At 37.8% G+C, this 19,148-nt stretch overlaps 1 protein-coding gene across 4 annotated transcripts in view; it reads left to right on the top strand.

The window, feature by feature from the left end:
* Positions 1–19,148, top strand: part of DCAF6 (DDB1 and CUL4 associated factor 6) — a 206,500-nt gene that overhangs the window by 61,420 nt on the left and 125,932 nt on the right. The window lies entirely within an intron of this gene.

Consider the following 19,148-nt stretch of genomic DNA (forward strand, 5'->3'; position numbering starts at 1 on the left):
GTGGGGTTTGGGGAGGTGCGGGGGGGATTGTGTACCAATGAGGGAGTTTTTCTTTTGCTTTTCAAGGAGAGGAGCAAGGGGGGGAGAGGGGGAAGGGGTTTGTGGGGGAGAAGGGTGCAACAATGAATGAATGGAATTCCAAAATCTCTGTAGATCTTTTTTAAAATTTAAAATAAAATTTTTACTTTATATTGATTTACTTACCAAGTTTGTATATATTGGTTTTTACACCAGATCTTTTCCATTTCATTTATTCCTCCCTCCCTCCACCCATCTAATTGTGTGACCCTATGATTAACAGCTGCCGTACCTCCCGTGCTGTCTGCCCCACCCCTCCAATCCTCATCCCTCTTGTCATTTAAGTAGTAATTTACAAAATCATTGTTCCTGCATGCTGCATAGTATTCCATTGTGTGAATGTACTGTAATTTTTCAATCCGTTTGATTGTGATTGGACATTTGGGCTGTATCCATGTTCTTGCAATGGTGAATAATGCTGCTATGAACATTGGAATACATGTCTCCATTTGTGCCTCAGTTCTCATTATCTTGGGGTATATTCCAAGCAGTGGAATAGCTGGTTCATATGGAATTTCTATGTTCAGGTTTCTGAGGAAAAGCCAAACTGTCTCCCGAAGTGGGTGTACCATTTTACAGTTCCACCAACAGTGTGTAAGGATTTCTTTGCATTCTTTCTGTGTTGGTGTGGGAAGGCTCGGAGTTGTCTTTGGTTGACCAAAGCCTCTTGCTGCGAACCAGTGAGGGCCTGAAGCATTAGCCTGTGGCCTTTAAAATCCCATTTGGACCCTCAAACCTTTGGCCCTCAGGCCTGGCTGTCATTGTTTTTGAAATGAACACTCCTAAGTGGTACAGCACTTTTCTGTCATTTCTCTGAATTGAGGTGACTTTGGATTCCTGTGATACTGAACGTTGTGCCATAATGGTTACACATGGTTGACAATATCTGGTTAGCTAATAGATTAAGACAGGCTTGGAAGCAGGAGTGGCATCTGCTTACTAAAAATAAAAATGCCTGTGGAAACTCTATGAACTTAGAGAAAGGACAATAGTTATGGAACAAAGTTAAAGTCTTTTGTTTATGGCATCAGAACTAGATGACACTTAACAACAACAATATATATTGACAAGCCCTTGTCTTTCATATTGGACTTCCATTGGCTCGACTTTGTATGATGTTGCTCTTGTTTTGGTTGAGTATCTGTGTGGATTGCTTCATTCTTTAAGCCTCTTGTTTAGAGTCAACAAGACCTCCAGGAGGAAGCTTGCATTAAGGCCAAGCCCTGTCTCCATTTGGAAAGTGGTGAACCAACTGGACTCTGTAAGATGGGCTCTCTTATTTTGGTTGAGGGTCATTGTGGAATATTTTTCTTTTCTTTTTTATTATTACTAAAGCCTCTTATTTAGAGTCAACAAAACCTCCTGGAGGGCCCTTATATTTAATATGTCAAGTCTGAGGGATTATCTTTTATTCCTTTGCTACGATATTTTGGAGTAACATTCTTCTAAGTCATACAGCACTCTTCTGTCAATTTGCTGTACTGAGGTAATCTGGGTTTGCTGTGATGCTGAGCCTTGTTACCATTGGGGTCTCAAATGCCATAATGGCTGCCCATGGTGACAGTGTTTGGTGGAACTCCCAAATTTAATGCAGATTAGGAAGCAGGAGTGGCATCCACTTCCTAAACAACATGCCTCTGGAAACTCTTATGAACTTGGAGAAATGATGGTTATAGAAAGGCTTCAGGTCTTTTGTTTACGGAGTCACTATGAGTTGTGCACGACTTGATAGTAATCTTCAACAACAACAACATAACGCCATATCCTCTCCAACATTTATTATTTGCTGCCCTGTTAAACTTTGCCATTTGCTACTTGGGTATCTCACTGTGGTTTTTATTTGCATCTCTCTTATTGCCAGTGATTTTGAGCATTTCTTCATGAGTCTGTTGGCCATCTGAATGTCTTCCTCTGTGATAATTCTTTCCATTCTTTTGCCCATTTTGTAATTATGTTATCAGTCTTTTTCTTGTGGAGGCCCTGTGGGATTCTGTAAACTTTTGATATGAGATCATTGTCTAAAATGGTCTTGCCAAATTTTTCCCCAGTCAGGAGGTTTTCTTTTCATTCTGTTGGAAAAGTTTTTGATGGTTTAATAAGCTTTCCTTGACCAATTTGTGAAGGTACCTCTGTTATTATGCTCCTTAGCATTGATTAGGTGTTAATCTCTTAATCACTTTTTTGTCACGGGTTTACATAAATCCAGGGCTGGCATACTTACCAAATTTTCACCAGTCACTAGACAAAAGAATCAGATTTCTAAAGACATTAATAAGCTGGAATCCTCATCTGAATTGAATGGGGCTGTAGAATTGAAAATTCATTTATAGTGCTTGTTGCAAAAAAAAAAATACACAGCAGTGTGTTCTTTTAAAGTATTTTCATGTCATTTCCTTGCTTGGAATTATTAAGTAGTTTCTATTTGTTTATGTTAATTTAATATATTTTTAATTGCCTTTGAATTTCAGTTCTTGATATTTTCATGTTTTGTTAAATACTTAGATAAGAGTGTATAGCTGAATATAGTTTCTTATTCTCAGAAGTGTTACTTTTAAATTGGATATTTCCACTTGTATTTATTGTTAATATTGTCTCTTATGTCTTATTATATGTTTTTATTTGTGCTTTTGTTTTTAGTTTTCTCTGTTAATCACTGTTTTCTCTGTCCATGCCACCTTCCCCTTCCTCCTTTTGAATTACTTGAGGGTTTTGGTTTTTCCTCTCTTATTTCTGCCACTTGTTAGGAAGGGAAACATTTAAGCTGTTTATTATTTTAGAGGCCACTCTAGCTCTTACAGCATGAATATTTAGCATGAAGTCTAAAGTCAGTAAGAATCCTTGCCTTTCTCTTCAATAATGCTCTTATTATTTATATTTGAGCTATAGCACATTTCCTATAAGTTTTTAAAATGAATTTTAATGAAAGTTTACAGAAACTTTGGATTTCCATTCATTAATTGTTGAACTTTTCTCCCTGCCCACTCCCCGCCCCCAGTTTGCTCTTCTCTTTGAAAAGTAAAAGAGAAATTCTTTCCTTGTTAAACAATCCCTCCTCCCAAGTCCACTCCACTATTCTGCCATCATTCTGGACTCCAGTCATGACAATAATACCTAATCATCTATCCCTTTTAAACAGTTCTCTCCCTCATCAGTTTCAATGCAGTATGCATTATTTATCCCCTCTGTCTGAGTCTCCCCCTAACCCCTGTGTCAGTCCTCTTTTGTAACAGTGGCACCATGCAGTATTTGTCCTTTTATGACTGAGATATTTCACTCAACATAATGTCCTCCAGGGTAACCCATGTTGTATATTTCATGAGTAACTTGTGTTTCAGGGCAGCATAGTACTCCATTTGTGTAAATACCAAAGCTTCTCTATCCATTTGTTTGTTGATGGGCACGTGGGTTTTTTCCAACTCTTTCCTTTTGTAAACAAAATAGCTATAACCATTGGTGTGCATATATTTGCTTGGGTGGCAATAATGGTTTCTTTAGGGTATATTCCAAGTAGTAGAATTGCTGGGTCAAATGGTATTTCTATTTGCAACTTTTTGAGAAAGCGCCATACAGCCTTCCATAGTGCTTGCACATTTTACACTCCCACCAAAAGTGAATAAGGGTTCCAGTTTCTCCACAACCTCACTAGCATTTGTTGTTTGCTGTTCTGTTAAATTTTGCTGTTCTTACTGGGGTAAGATGGTATCTCATAGTTGCTTTGATTTGCATCTCAATTAGAGCTAGGAATTTTGAACATTTCTTCATGTGCTTGTTAGTCATCTGAATGTCTTCTCTGGTGAAGTGTCTGTTCATATTCTATGCCCATTTTTCAACTGGGTTATTTACCTTTATCTTGTTGTGATGCTTGAGTATTTTATAAATTGTAGACATAAGTTCCTTATCTGACATGTCTTTACCAAATATTTTTTCCCAGTCTGTGGCTTCCCTTTTTACCCTGTTGGAGAAGTTTTTGAATATGCATAGGGATTTGATTCTTACAAGGTCCCATTCATCTGTTTTATCCTCTCGTGGTTGTAGATTTTTTAGGATGCTTTCCTGTAAATTTTCATGTCATCATTTCATTGAGTCTAAAAATCAAAATCCAGAGTCATTGTTGTCAAGTCAGAATCGACTCATACCTGAGCCTCCAGTGGGTTTTCAAAAGCTCTACCTTGCACAGGAGGAGATTGCATAGGAGGATCTTTTCTCCCTCAGTGGATTCAAACTGCTACAGATTTATGACTTTTTGTCTAACTTAGCTCTCATTAGTCAACTTATTTACATTTACCATCTACTGTTCACTACTTACAGTTCATCATTCTTCCTTACCTCACACATCTTTCTTATGTGCATAAACCCTATTTTTTAAGTATCTGCTCTCATTTCTTTTTTTAATCCTTTTTCTTTTGTCTTCTTTATTAGAAAATGTCTTATATTCATACCATATCTTCAAATATGAAAATATTTCTCCAAAGTGCTTCTAACAATTTATAGTCTACTAACAATATATGGAAGTATTGGAAGCAGAAGTGGCATCCACTTCCGTAATAGCTTGCCTCTGGAAACCTTATGAACCTGGAGAGAGGATGAAGGACACACAAGCCTTGAGGACTCTCCTTCATAGGGTTGCTATAAGTCGCCTGCGACTCAATGACACTTAACAACAACAACAGTATATGATAATTTCTTGCTCCTCATCTTTGCCGATAATTGTTATTGCAATTTATTCCATTTTGTATAGGTAGTTTTAAGAACTGAAACAAAATTTGACATAAATTAATTTTACCACAGGGATGGGCCTTCTTTACGTGGTTTCAATTTGCCTTCGCCTGTTGATACTCTTTTCTACTTTATGTGTTTATTTGGATATACATATTTGAAGTGCATATTGACTTATATATAATTGCATATATTTTTATGGTTATAATTAACTTAGTTATTTTTAATATACCCCAGGGCGCTCTGGTGGCCTAGTAGTAGGGAAGTTGGCACTGCCAACTTCCATGATTCAAGTCCACCAGGTGCTCAATGGGAGATGGGTGGGTTTTTCCAGTGTGATTTATAGCTTTTGAAAACCCCACTGGAGGGCCAACTTTGAGTTGATTCTGACTTGATGGCACGTAGCAATAACTGTATGTGAACTCATCCTATATGAACTCATCGTATATGCTATATTCACTCTTAATATTTTTTTTCACTCTTAATATTTTAATTTGATGATTTGTGGTTTTACTCTTGATTGTCTTCTGAAGAAATTCTTAATATTTTCTTATATATTGGTGTTTTCCTTCTTAGTTACAAAAGTTAGTGGTGAAGTGGTTCAAGTGTTGAGATACTAACCAAAAAGTCAGTGGTTTGAACCCACTAGCTGTTTTGCAGAGAAAGATGAGCCAATTTGTTTACATAAAGCTGTACAGCCTTAGAAACCCCATGGGCAGTTCTGCTCTGTCTTACATGGTCACTAAGAGTTGAAACTAACTCAGTGTCAGTGAATTTCATGGATTTCCTTTATGGTTGGTGCTTTTATGATTCAGTTCAAGACATTTTCCCTACCTCAAGGTCATGAAGATAGTCTGTTCCCTCTTCTAGAAAGAAATATTTTCGTCTTTAATATTTATATCTACTTTCCACCTGAATGTGATTTTTGTGATAGTTGAGGCCAAAGGAAATTAAAATAAGTCCATGAGCACCAGTCTATGGTCTTGAATCTATTCCATCTGAATTTCAAGATCACCATAAGAATAAGTTTGAAACATTAAATGCCAGTGATTGAAGACTGGATGAGCTATGGGATGATATCTAGGATGTCATCCATGAAGAAAGCAAAAGGTTATTACAAAGACAGAGGAGAAAGAAAAAACTAATGTGGATGTCAGAAGAGATTCTAAGAATTGCACTAGAACATCAAGAAGGAAAAACATGCTGAAATAAAAACTGAGCAGAAGATTTCAAAGCGCAACACGAGAAGACAAGGCAAAATATTATAAGGGAGTATGTAGAGAGCTGGAATTAGAGAAGGAAAAGAACTCACTCTGCATTTCTCAAGTTGAGAGAACTAGAAAACAAATTTAACACATTGCCGCACACTTTTAAATTGATGAATGTGCTTAGAAACACATTTTTTTCGATGTATTACTGTCATTTGCAGCAACGTGTTAAACCTCAAGCCATAATATAGAAGGATGCTATGGGCAATATGAAATGTGCAAAGAACTGGAGTTGGAAAATCATAAGAGACGATCTTGCTCAGCATTTCTTAAGCTGAAGGAATTAAAGCACAAATTCAAGTCTCAAATAGCAATACTTAAGGATACTGTGGGCCTAATGCTGAATGACCCAAAAAGCATCAAAAGAAGATGGAAGGAGTTCACAAAGTCCCTGTTCCACAAAGAATTGACTGACACAGGAGAATTTCACATGATCAAGAGCTTATGATGATGAAGGAGGAAATTCAAGCTACTCTGAAGGAATTGACATAAACAAAGCCCCAGGAATTGATGGCATACCAGTTGACATATATCTGCCCTAGACACACTCAACAGGTTGTGCCATGAAATCTAAAGGACAGCTACATGGCCAACTGACTAGAAGAGATCCGTATTTATTCCCATTCCCAAAAAATATGGCCCAACAGAATGTGGAAATTATTGAACAGTATCATTAATATTATTTGAAATCAGGATCCTGCTGAAAATTATCCAAAAACAACTGGAACAGCACATCAGCAGAGAGCTGGCAGATAAGCAAGTTGGATGTAGAAGAAGCCATAGCCCTGGGAACCTTATAACTAACATTAGCTGGATCTTGACTGAAAGTGGAGTGTACCAGAGGAAGGTCTATCTGTGTTCCATTGACAGTGTAAAGGCATTTGACTGTGTGGATCAAACTGTGGCATACTCCAAAAAGAATGGAAATCCCAAAACACTTGATTGTACTTATGCAAAACCTATACTGTTGTAGAATGAAGCAAGAAAACACTGACTGCATGGTTCAAAATCAGGAAAAGTGTATACCAAGGATGCATCCTATCTCCATATCTTTTCAGTCTGTATGTGAAATAGATCATCCAGGAAGCTAGGCTCTATGAAAAGGAATGTGGCATCAGGATTAAATGAAGACTCATCAACAACCTGTGCTATGTAGCTAACACAACCTTGCTTGCTGAAACTGAGGAGGACTTGCAACATTTGCTGCAGAAGGTCAAGGACTGCAGCCTTTAGTGGATTGAAGCTCAACATCAAGAAGACAAAGATTTTTACCACTGGACCAATTGGCAGCATCCTGATAGATGGTGAAGAGATTGAGATTATTAGAAGCTTCAGTTTGCTTGTCTGCACAGTCAACACTCTTGGTACCAGCAGTCAGGAAATGAAAAGACAAATTGCACTGGGAAAATCTGCTGTCAGGGACCTCTCCAAAGTATTGAAGAGTAATAATAGCAGTCTAGAGACTAAGGTATGCCTGATCCAGGCCATGATATTAGCAATTACTTGCTATGAGCTAGACAGTGACTAAAGATAATAGAAGAAGAATCTATGCCTTTGAGTTGTGGTGCTGGAGAAGACTGTTGAACATACCATGAAGAACAAACAGGTTCATCCTGTAAAGGGTGAAACAAGGCTCCTCCTTGGAAGTAAAGAATTGGAAGCTCCGTTTGACATACTTATGCATATTGCAAGGAGAGACCAGTCCTGAGAGAGGGACATCATGCTTAGAAGGGTGGAGGGACAGCATGATAGAGGAAGACGCAATAAGATGGATTGAGTCAGTAGCTGGGTTACTGGGGGTATGTGTGTCAGAGATGATGAAATTGGTTTAGGATAGAGCAGGATTCACAGCTGTTGTACATATGATCACTGTGAGTCAGAGTTGACTCAACAGCACATAACAACAACAACAACAGCAACATGAGCAATATATTCAATGGCCCAGAAAGGATTAGAAAAAGATGGAGGGAAACACAGTCACTGTACCAAAAAGAACTCAGTGCCACTGAAAAAATTCAGGAAGTACCATATGAACAGAAGCCAATGGTAGTGAAGGAGGAAGTGGAAGCTGCATTGAATCTGTTGGCAAAAAATAAGGCTTCAGGAATTGCTGGGATACCAATTGACTTGTTTCAGTTAACAGGTGCAGCCCTGGATATGTTCACCAGGCTATGCCAGAAAATTTGGAGGATAACTGCCTGGCCAATGGATAGGAAGAGATCCATATTAGTTCCCATTCCTAAGAAAGGTGATCCAATAGTAAGTAGAAACTGTTGAACAGTATCATTAATATTACATGCAGGTAAAACTATTGAACAGTATCATTGATATCACATGCAAGAAAATTCTCTGAAGATAATTAAAAAACCACTAGAACAGTACATAGATAGGGAACTGCCAGAAGTTCAAGCAGGATTTAGAAGAGGCTGTGGCACCAGGGATATTGTGATGTCAGAGGGATTCTAGCTGAAAGTAAAGAATACTAGACTACTATTTAGACTTGAAGCACTTGTTGCAGAAAACAAAGGAATGAAGCCTTTGGTATGAATTGCATCTCAATGTCAAGAAAACAAAGATTCTTACCACTGGACTGATAGGCAACATCATGATGGATGGAGAGGAGAGGTACCTGCAGCTGGGAAGTAAGGAGGTGCATTGCACTGGGAAAAATCTGCATTTAGGTATGTTTCCAAATTATTGAGGAGTAATGATGTAATTTTGATGACTAAGATGCGTCTGATTCAGGACATGGTCTTTCTATTTGCTGTGTATCTGAGAACTGGACAATGAAGAAAGATGAAAGAAGAATTGATGTCTTTAAGCTATGGTGTTTGGAGAAGAGCACTGAGCATCCATCCCATGGATGGCCAAGAGAACAAAGAGATGTCTTTGAAAGGGTGCATTTGGAGTGTCCTTTGGGGGCAGTCATGATGAGACTTCCCCTCATATGCTTTGGGCATGTTGCTTCTTAGGGACATAATGTTAGAAAGGATTGAGGCTGAAGAAAATGAAGAACCTCATCCAGGTGGATTGACTCGGTGACTGCTGCAGTCAGCTCTTGTGTGTCAGGAAGTGTGAGGATGGCACAGGGTAGAACAGGGTCCGATCTTTTGTTTATAGGTTCACTATGAGTTTTTCTCAACTTGACGGCACCTAACAACAAGAAGTATAAAAGGACCTCTGGTGGCCTAGTGGCAAGAAGCTGCACTGCAATTCCATAGGCATATGGTTCCATTTCACCAGCTGCTCGATGGGCAAAAGATTGGCAATCTCCTCCCTTGCGGTAACCAACTGCAGGATCAGCTAGGTTGGTTCTGACTCGGTGGTACAAAACAACTGCGGTATAAAGACATGCACACTGTGATTCGAGTAATTTATATTCTTTTTTAAATTAATTTTAATGAAGTAATTTAGATTCTTTGTGCACATATCATGTGTGTATTATGACAATTTTACTTTTTTTATTTCCAGTCCATAAATCTCTTGTCTTATTGCAGTGAGGTCCTAATACACAATAAATGGAAGTAGGGAAAACTGAAAACTGATTAGCTTTCCTAGTATTTTATCTCACATGGAAAGTTTTCTACATTTTACCATTAAGTATAATATTTATATAAACATATTATATAGATGTTTTTTATCAGGTTAAGGATATTCCCTTCAAACTCAAGTTTGATAAGAGTTTGATCTTGAATGGATGTTCATTATAGATTGAATTATATCCCCTAAAAATATAACAGTAATGTGGAGTTTTGCAATCATTGATCCCCTATGATCTGATAAAACAAGAAATTACATGAAGGATTAAGGACGAAATAAAACATCTTTAATTACATTACATCCCTGAGGTTCAGTGTAAGGAGTGTTTCCTATATATATGTAAGGGTGTGGCATATATATATATATAATCTCCTTTTGTGTTATGTAGAGATAAAAGGAGATGTAAGGGAACTGAGTCGGGGGACCTCAGTATCACCAAGGCATTTGAACAACCTTTGTTCAAACCTGTGCTGAAACACTTGCCCACACAGGGGATGGCCAAAACATCTGGAGAGCTCTGAGAAATGCAAAGTTTGCAGATGTTGACTGCAGCTCTGATGACTTGATTTTGCAAGGCAGTTTCACTGCTCACCTAATAGCGGCTCACATCCATCATCAGCTCCTTGGGAGAAAGCTGGGCGGTCTCCTCTTGTGCGATTTATAACTTTGCAAACTTCAATGAAGGGTCTGCTGGAAGGAGGCTCAGGTTTGACAACATTGATGGAGTGAGTGACAGATGTTGAATAAAGCAAGGACTTGCTTCCACAATCCAGTGATGCCTAGAGCTGACAAACTGAATTTTAACTTCTGACCTCCTAAACTGCTAGAGTAAATTTATGTTTTTTATAGCCATCCATTTGTCCTATCTCTCTTATAGTAACAATTATTAACTAAGTTGACTTTTAAAAAAATCATTAAGGGATAATTAGCATAATAAACGGCACACATGTAAGGTATACCATTTGTTTAAGTTTTTGTTTATGTTTAGGCCCTTTACCATGCTCAGAAGAATCAATATATATCTATTACATCCAAAACTTTTCACATGGTGATTTTTAAATCTTTTCCTTTTATCTTTTTTTACCTCCTAAGGCAATGCAAGGCAACCGCTGGTCTTTTTAGCATTGTAGATTATGTTTTCTTGAATTACATTTAAGTGGTGTTTATGTAGATAAAGCATATGTACTCTTTTCAGTCTGATTGTTTTCACTTAGCATAATTGTTTAAAATCTGTATTTAATTTATCAACAAACTATACTTTTTTGGCCAAAGACTGCTATTATATGAACATCCACACTTTCTTTGTATTTCATGTGTTAATGGATATTTGGATTTTTCATTATACTAGTTTTCTAGAGAAACAGAACCGGCAGGAACTATTTTTGTCTATGTAGGTCAGAGAGTTGGACAGTGACCAAGGAGGATAGAAGGAGAATTGATGCCTTTGAGCTATGGTGCTGGAGAAGAGTATTCAGAGCACCATGGACTGCAAGGAAAACCAACAGATTCATCCTGGAAAGGCTTAAACCGGGTGGCTCCTCGGAGACAAGGATTCTGAGGCTCCGTCTAACATACTTTGGACATGTTGTAAGGAGAGACCGGTCCTTGGAGAGGGACATCATACTTGGGAGGGTGGAGGGACAGCGCAGGAGGGGAAGGTCCTCTATGAGGTGGATTGATTCAGTGACTGGGATAATCGGGATGGGAGTGTCAGAGACAGTGCGATTGGCACAGGACAGAGCAGGGTTTAGGGCTGTTGTACATAGGGTCAGTATGAGTTGCAAGCGACTTGACGGCACATAACAACAGCAGGTGGATATTAATAGACTTAAAGAATTCACTTACTTGATTGTGGTAACTGGCTAAACTGAAATTTATTGAGCAAGCTGACAGAAAGGAAATTCAAGCAGAATTTGAGGGTATGGACTTATGGAAACATTTATTCTTCTTTGGGAAACCTTACTTTTTGCTCCTAAGATCAACTTGACTGAATAAAGTCCACTCACATAATCTCTTTTACTTAGAGTTAACTGATTGTAGATGTTAATCATAAATGCCTTCAGAACAATACCTAGATAATAGCTAATGAAATAACTGGGTGCTGCAACATCTCCAAATTCTTACTGTTTTATCAGTCTTTTCCTACACAAATAAAAGTTATTGTACTTTATCTAAATATTTTTGCTTGGACATTCATTTCTCCTGGACAAATTGCTTAAAGGTTAAATGATGGGTCATATGATAAGTATATTTAGCTTTTCAAGATACTGCCAAATTGTTTTCCAGAGTGGTTGTACAGTTTTAACTTTTTTGTCAGCAGTGTTTGAGAGCTTTAAGTGTATTCCAATTTTGGCAACACTTAATATAGTTATTTCTTTTTATTACATATTCTAATAAGTATTACCTTATGTGCTTTTACTTTGACTTCCCTACTGTCTAAGATGTTGCACACCCTTTTCATGTTCTTGTTTGCTATCTGTGTATTTTATTTAGTGAAATAGTGTCTTATATACTTTGCATGTTGTTTGGATTTTAATTTTCTTCTTTGTGCGTTTGGAGAGTTCTTTATTTGCTTTGAACCTGTTCTTTAATCAGGTACATGATGTCAGATCATTTCTTCTAGTCTGTAATTTGTATTCTCCTATTCATGGCAGTCTCTTTCACAGAGAAGTTAATTTCACTTTTAAGAATCTCATTTTGGTGTTTTAGCTTAAGAAATCTTCACTTAACTATAGGTCATAGCTATTTTCTCCCAGAAGCTTTTTGGTACTCCGTTGTATCTGTATGTCTGTGAAGTTTGGCTTGTTCTTCATTATTTTTCAAATGGCTGTCCAAATGTTCCAACACTCTTCACTGAGAAGACTGTTCTCCCTCCACTGGGCTACCAGTTCATCATTGTCATATTCTAGTTGACCCTGTATGTCTTCTGTCTGTTTCTGGATTACTTGTTTTGTTCTTGATGGCTGTAAGACCACACTATCTTGATTACTTTACAGTAGATTTATAATAATTCTTGAGTCCCAGGGTTGTGCAGACAGTAATTGTGCTCACTCACCCACTGAAAGGTTAGAGATTTGAGTCCACTCAGAAATGCCTTGAAAGAAACACCTGGCAGTCTACTTCCAAAAACTTAATTACTGAAAAACTTGTGGAGCACATTTTTACTCACATACACAACATCACCATGAGTCAGAATCAACTTGATGATAATGTGTATGGGTTATGGTAACTCTTGAAGTTTAATATAAATTATCTTCTTTTTTCCCCCAAGTAGTTTAAACTATTGGAGGTTACTTTTATTTCCCAGTGAATTTAAGAATGTTCTGGCCTATTTTAGTGAAAATTCATGCTAAGATGTTAGGTCCGAAATAGAATCTGTGTATTTGTTAAGGGTACATCAATAACATCATATTAAATCTTCTAATCTGTGAGCATACCATGATGCTGTTAAGTGCCATTGAATCAGTTCCAATTTATAATGATTCTGTGTACAACAGAGTGAAGCATTGCCCAGACTGAGCCATTCTCAGACTTGTTTTTGTGTTGTTGTTTTTTACCATTGTCAATGTTGTGTCAGTCTGTCTTATTGAGAATCTTCCTTTATTTTACAGTCTCTTCTTTAGAGTGTCTAAGGTACATTAGGCACAATCTTGCCGTTCTTGCCTTTAAGGAACATTCTGACTATGCTTTCTTTGTCCAAGACAAACGTGCTCATTCTTTTGGAAGTTCATGACATGCAGTGTTCTTCACCAGTACCGTAATTAAATACACCAGTACTACTTCAGTATTCCTCATTCCTTGTATAGTTTTGGCATGTATATGAACCAATTGAAAATATGCTTTGTCTTGAGTCAGATGCATCTTGGATGTAAAAGTGACGCTTTTCCTTTTTTTAACATTTTAAAGAGGTCTTTGGTGCAGGTTTACCTAGTTGCACTATATAGCTTTTGATTTCTGTTGTTTCCAAGAGTGTTACTTATGCATTCTAGTAAAATGAAATCCTTAACAACTTCAGTATTTTCTCCTTTTCTCATGATATTGTGTATTAGTCCATTTGTGAGATTTATTGTTTGCTTTATGTTGACGTACAATCATACTGAAGTATGTAGACTTTAATCTTCCTCCATTTCTGATGCCGTATTCTTCTTCGTATTGTCCAGCTTCTCAGATTATTTTCTCAGCATACATACTGAATAAGTGTGAAAGGATACATTCCTAAAACACACATTATTTTAAACCATGCTGCATCACTTAACTTTGTTCCAACAGGTGCCTCTTGTCTATGTATAAAGATTCCAGTGAGCTCAATTAAACATATTTTTTTTAATTCTTTAATTACAAAGACAAGAGAAGAACGGGGTGGGGGAACCACCAAAGTAGATGTCAGAAGGGACTCTGAAAAGGGCATTAGAGCCTCAGGAAGCCAAAGCAAAGGGAGGATGTGCAAAAGTAAAACAGCTGAATAGAATATTACATAAGGCAGCTCGAGAGGACAAAGCAGAATTACTATAACAGAACTGGATAATAAAAAGGGAAGAATTCACTCAGTATTTCTTAAGCTGAAGAACTAAAACCCAAAAAGCTTAGAGTTGCAGCACTGAGAGATACTATGTACTATGTGCAAAATCTTAAATGATCCAGGAAGCATTAGAGAAGGTAGAGGGAATACACAGAGTCATTGTATCAAAAAGAATTGGCAGACATGGAAAATGCTTTCAGAAGTACCATATGATCAAGAACAAATTATCATGACTCATTAAGGAAGAAGTTCAAGCTGTACTGAAGGCATTGGCAAAAAAATAAGGTACCCAAGGAATCAGTGGAATACCAGTTGACGTACTATGTTACTGAATTTTATTGAGATGTATATAGGTTGTTATTTTTCAGTGAATTTGAGAAAGCTTCAGACATTATTTCTTGTAATATTTCTTCTTTCACTTTCTTTGCAAAAATGCAATGAAAAGTTCTGAAAAAATTGAAATTTCTATGGTATATTATAAAAGTAATTAAAGCTCTCATTAACAAAATACAGGTTTTTTATATGACAGTTTCACTTTGTGATAGCATTATGACAATGTAACAACTTATTTTTCTTAATTAGACTGAGGAATTATGTTTTTCTACTTTGTTTAAGTAAATTTTCTCAGGGAATACATATTCCCAATAATTTGATCTATAAATAGTATATAAAGTAAAAAGTTCTCCCTCCCTTTTTCCCCCCTTAAAGTCATCAAAGCTGAAGCAGCAACAAAATCTAAAAATATTTTTTTAGAGTGCTCGCTTGTTTTGGTAAACCTACTAATTACATCTCTTAAAAATGTAAATTGAATCAGAAGTCTTTTATTTTTCTTTAAATATACCTTCTATTCATTCATCCTGAAGACTTTTTATGATTCTAAAACAAGGCATACATTTGTCAATTGAAAAATTAATCCTGTAAAAATAAAGGGCATACCTCTTTGGGTTAGTAATTTGGGACTGATCGAGGGAAAAGAATTATCCAGACGATAGCATTGCTGCACAATAAAGTGTATATTGAGGTGACAGGACACAGGAGATGATAACTCACAGTAGAAGGCCTTTAGAGAGAAATGGCAGATGAAATAGGACAAGGATAGAGGAGGGGGAAAAGAAGATGGTGGGCTTAGGAGGAGAGAGGTGAGATTTCTGTATCTAGGTGATATCCCTCTGCAGCAAGGTGTTGTGTTTCTGTGTCACAGAACTCTTAACAGGGGGCTGGGGTGTTTTAAACTACAGGATGTTATCTAAGGCTAGCTGATGTTGGATGTACTTCATGAAGTAGACAAAAGCAGGCAGATTCTAAATGGCTAAAAATATGATTATTTGGCCTACTGCTAAAACAGTTGCATGTGTAAAATTTTAGTTTCGTGCCAGTGTGCTAACAGATAAAGCCTGTCATTAGGACTGCTACACAGGGACATGTTAAGCTCATTTCTCTGACAAGGTTTAGTAATAATTAAGAGTGATTTAAAAGTTTTATATAGGTTAATTTATCTCTTTATATCACTTCAGCATATCTTTTTCTTAGATATTACTGATGTGTGCTTTTCAGTTGGAACCAACATATAGTTGACCCTCTACACCTTATTAGGAAAGAAAATTTTATAATAATGCTTATAATAATCGAACCATATTGCCTAGTGGGCTAATAATAATAATTCATAATGAGTTGTGCTGACAGTGAGTAAAACGGGATTCCCAGAGCACTTAATTGTGCTCATGCAGAACTTATATGTATTAGGAGGCTGTTGTGTGAACAGAACAGGGGTTTATGTTGTTTCTCATGAGTAGAGCCTAAGGAAGACTAGCAAAGTGAAATGTAAATTTTCCAGAGGGCATAAAGCTCGCTCAGGCTAACTGCCAAACAACTTCAGAACCCTCCTTTTATTAACAGAAAATCAAAGAATACAGCAAAACATAATTTCATAGGGTGGGTAAATATTTAAACATATGGAACAAAGCATAAGTAATGAGGGACAAATCATAGACAGGCAGGAACAGTTTTCAAGAAAGTGTCTTTGTACTCATGAACAAGGTCTTACTGCACTCTTAACACCCTTGTCAAGAATGTAACAAAAACCTTTGTTTAACAGAGACCTTCCAGATCCCTTTTATTGTGGTGCATGCTCCATCTAGGAAGTCAGAGACTGCTTTTTTCCCCATCCATTCTTGGTACTCTTCATCTGCTTTCAGGCATGGCAGCCAAGTCCTTTTGCATGTACTCCAAGAGCACTAGTAACCTTAGTGAACTGGAATGACTCTACAGTTTAAAATTTAAAGAAGGGTGTGTGTCAGGGTCGTATTCTCTCTCCAAACATATTCAATCTGCATGTTGAGCAAATTATTCAAAAAGCTTTACTCTATGAAGAGGAATGTGGCATCAGAATTGGAGGGAGACATCAGTAAACCTGCTTTATGCAGAAGTCACAACCTTGTTTGCTGAAAGTAAGGAGAACTTGAAGCACTTGTTGCAGAAGATCAAGGAATGCAGTCTTCCATATGGATTGCATCTCAATATCAAGAAAACAAAAAATCTTAGCACTGGACCAATAGGCAATATCATATTGGATGGAGAAGACACTAAAACTGTCAACAACTTCATCTAACTTGGATAAACAATTAATACCCTAGGTACTATCAGTCAGATAATCAAGAGACATATTGCATTGGGAAAATCTGCAGTTAGGGACCTCCCCAGATTGTTGAGGAGTGATGTCAGTTTGATGACTAAGGCTATCTGATTCAGGCCATGGTCTTTCACGTGCTATACATCTGAGAGCTGGGCAGTGAAAAGGGATGACAGAAGAAGGCTTGATACCTTTGAGTTGTGGTGTTGGAGAAGAGCACTGAACATCTCGGAGAACATGCAGAGTGCTCTTAGGAGTCAAGGATGATGAGACTTCGCTTTACATACTTTGGGCATGTTGCTAGGAGGGACTATCCCTTGGAGGAGGACATGATGCTTGGAAGGTTGGAGAGTCAGCAAAGGAGAGGAAGACCCTTGACCAGGTGGATTGACATAGTAGCTATCACAACAGGCTCTAATGTGTCAGGAAGTGTGAAGATGGCACAGTATAGGACAAGCTTCAGTTCCACTGTTTATAGGGTCTCTATGAGTTGTACTAGACTTGATGGCACCTAACAACAACAGGAACAATTGCCTAGTGGGTAAGGAGTTCCCCTGCCAACTCAAAGTCGGGAGATTTGAACCCACCAACTATTCCAAGGGAGAAAGGTAGTTTCATCTTGTGCAGTTTACGGTCTCTGAAAGCCCACTAGAGGATCAGCCGTGAGTCATTCTAACCTGATAGTAGTGAACAACAGTAATGAACATTGTTTTTAAGCTGATTCCAACTCTTTATAGTGACCGTATAGGACAAAATAAAGTAGCCCGTAAGGTTTCTGATGCTTTAAATCTTTGTGGGAACAAACTATTTCATTTATTCCCCCAGTATAACAGTTAGTGGGTTAGAACATTTTAATTAGCAGCCAAACACTTAATCCAGTCTTCCATTTTGTTGTTGTGTGCCATTGAATCAGAACCACCCCATCATGGATCCTCTAGGTAGTCAATGTAAAGGGAGAAGATTGCCCATCCTTCTCACATGGAGAAGCTTGTGGATTCAAACCACCTGCCTTCAGGATTGCAGTGCAGCATCTTCCCACTCAATAGGCCACCAGTGTGCTGTTCTTGTTAGTTGCCGTTGAATCACATATGATTCGGAGACCATGAATCACCAGCCTGAAACTTGCCCGTCTCTGAGACATTAGAGTCCATTCATTGCTGAAGTCACAGTGTCAGTCCATCTCTTTGAGTCCTCTCCTTCGCTGACTTTCCATCTTTCCAAGCATGATGTCCCTTTTCAAAGGACATTCGCCTACCTACATGTCCAAAATATGAAAGATGAAGCTCATCATCCTTGTTTCCAAGAACCACTATAGCCCCACTCTTTCCAGGACACATCTATTTGTTCTTTTGGTGGTCCATAGGATATTCATTACTCTTCTCTAGCACCATAACTCAAAGGCATCATTTCTTCTTCTGTCATCCTTATTCATTGTCCAGCTCTCTGATGCATAGCAGGTGATTGAGAAGACCATGGCCTGACTCAGGCACATTCTAGCCCTCATCCTGGTATCATTTACTCTTCAGTGTTTGGAGAGATCCCTGACAACAGACTTGCCCAATGATTTCCTGATTGCTAGTACCAAGGGTGTTGACTGTTGGCCCAAGCAAGAGGAAATCATTAACAGCTGCAGTCTCTTCTCCATCTATCCTAAAGACCACTGTTGGACCTGTGGTGAGGATTTTTGTCTTCTTGATGTTGAGATACAATCCATATTGAAGGCTGTAGTCCTTGGCCTTCTGCAGCAAGCATTTCATATCCTCACTTTCAGAAAGCCAAGTTATGTCATCAGCATAACAAAAGTTGTTGATGAGTCTTCCTCCATTCCTGATGCCACACTCTTTTTTATAGAGTCCAGCTTCATGAATTATTTTCTTACCATAAAGATTGAATGGGTATGGAGAAAGGATATAACACTGAACACACACCCTTCCAGATCTCAAACCATGCAGGGTACATTGCTCTGTTCACACAACAGCTTTTTGCTCTGGGTGTAGATTCCGTATGAGTGTTCTGAGATTCCCATTCATCTCATTATGAGCCATAATTTGTTATGATCCATGTGAATGTGAATGCCTTTGAATAGTCAGTAAAGCACAAGTATACGTTCCTCTGGTATCCTTTGCTTTCAGCTAGGATTCATCTGATATCAGCAGTGATACCCTGGGTATCATCGTGTCTTATAAAACCTACTTCTCCTAGTTTCCTGTCAGTGTGTACACTTTTTTTTATTTTAGCATTTACAATCAATTAGTGGCCTTTTTATTATTTATTTATTTACAGTTTTATTTTATACTGGTTTATTTACGAAGTTCAAATACTTTGTTTTTCTCACCAGCTCTTTTCCATTTCCTTTGCACACACCCCTCATCAGATTGTATGACCCTATGATTAATGC

The sequence above is a fragment of the Elephantulus edwardii genome, unplaced genomic scaffold (assembly GCF_000299155.1).
Source record: "Elephantulus edwardii isolate Elephantulus edwardi_28Jun2011 unplaced genomic scaffold, EleEdw1.0 scaffold00057, whole genome shotgun sequence".
In the NCBI taxonomy this organism is placed as follows: Eukaryota; Metazoa; Chordata; class Mammalia; order Macroscelidea; family Macroscelididae; genus Elephantulus; species Elephantulus edwardii.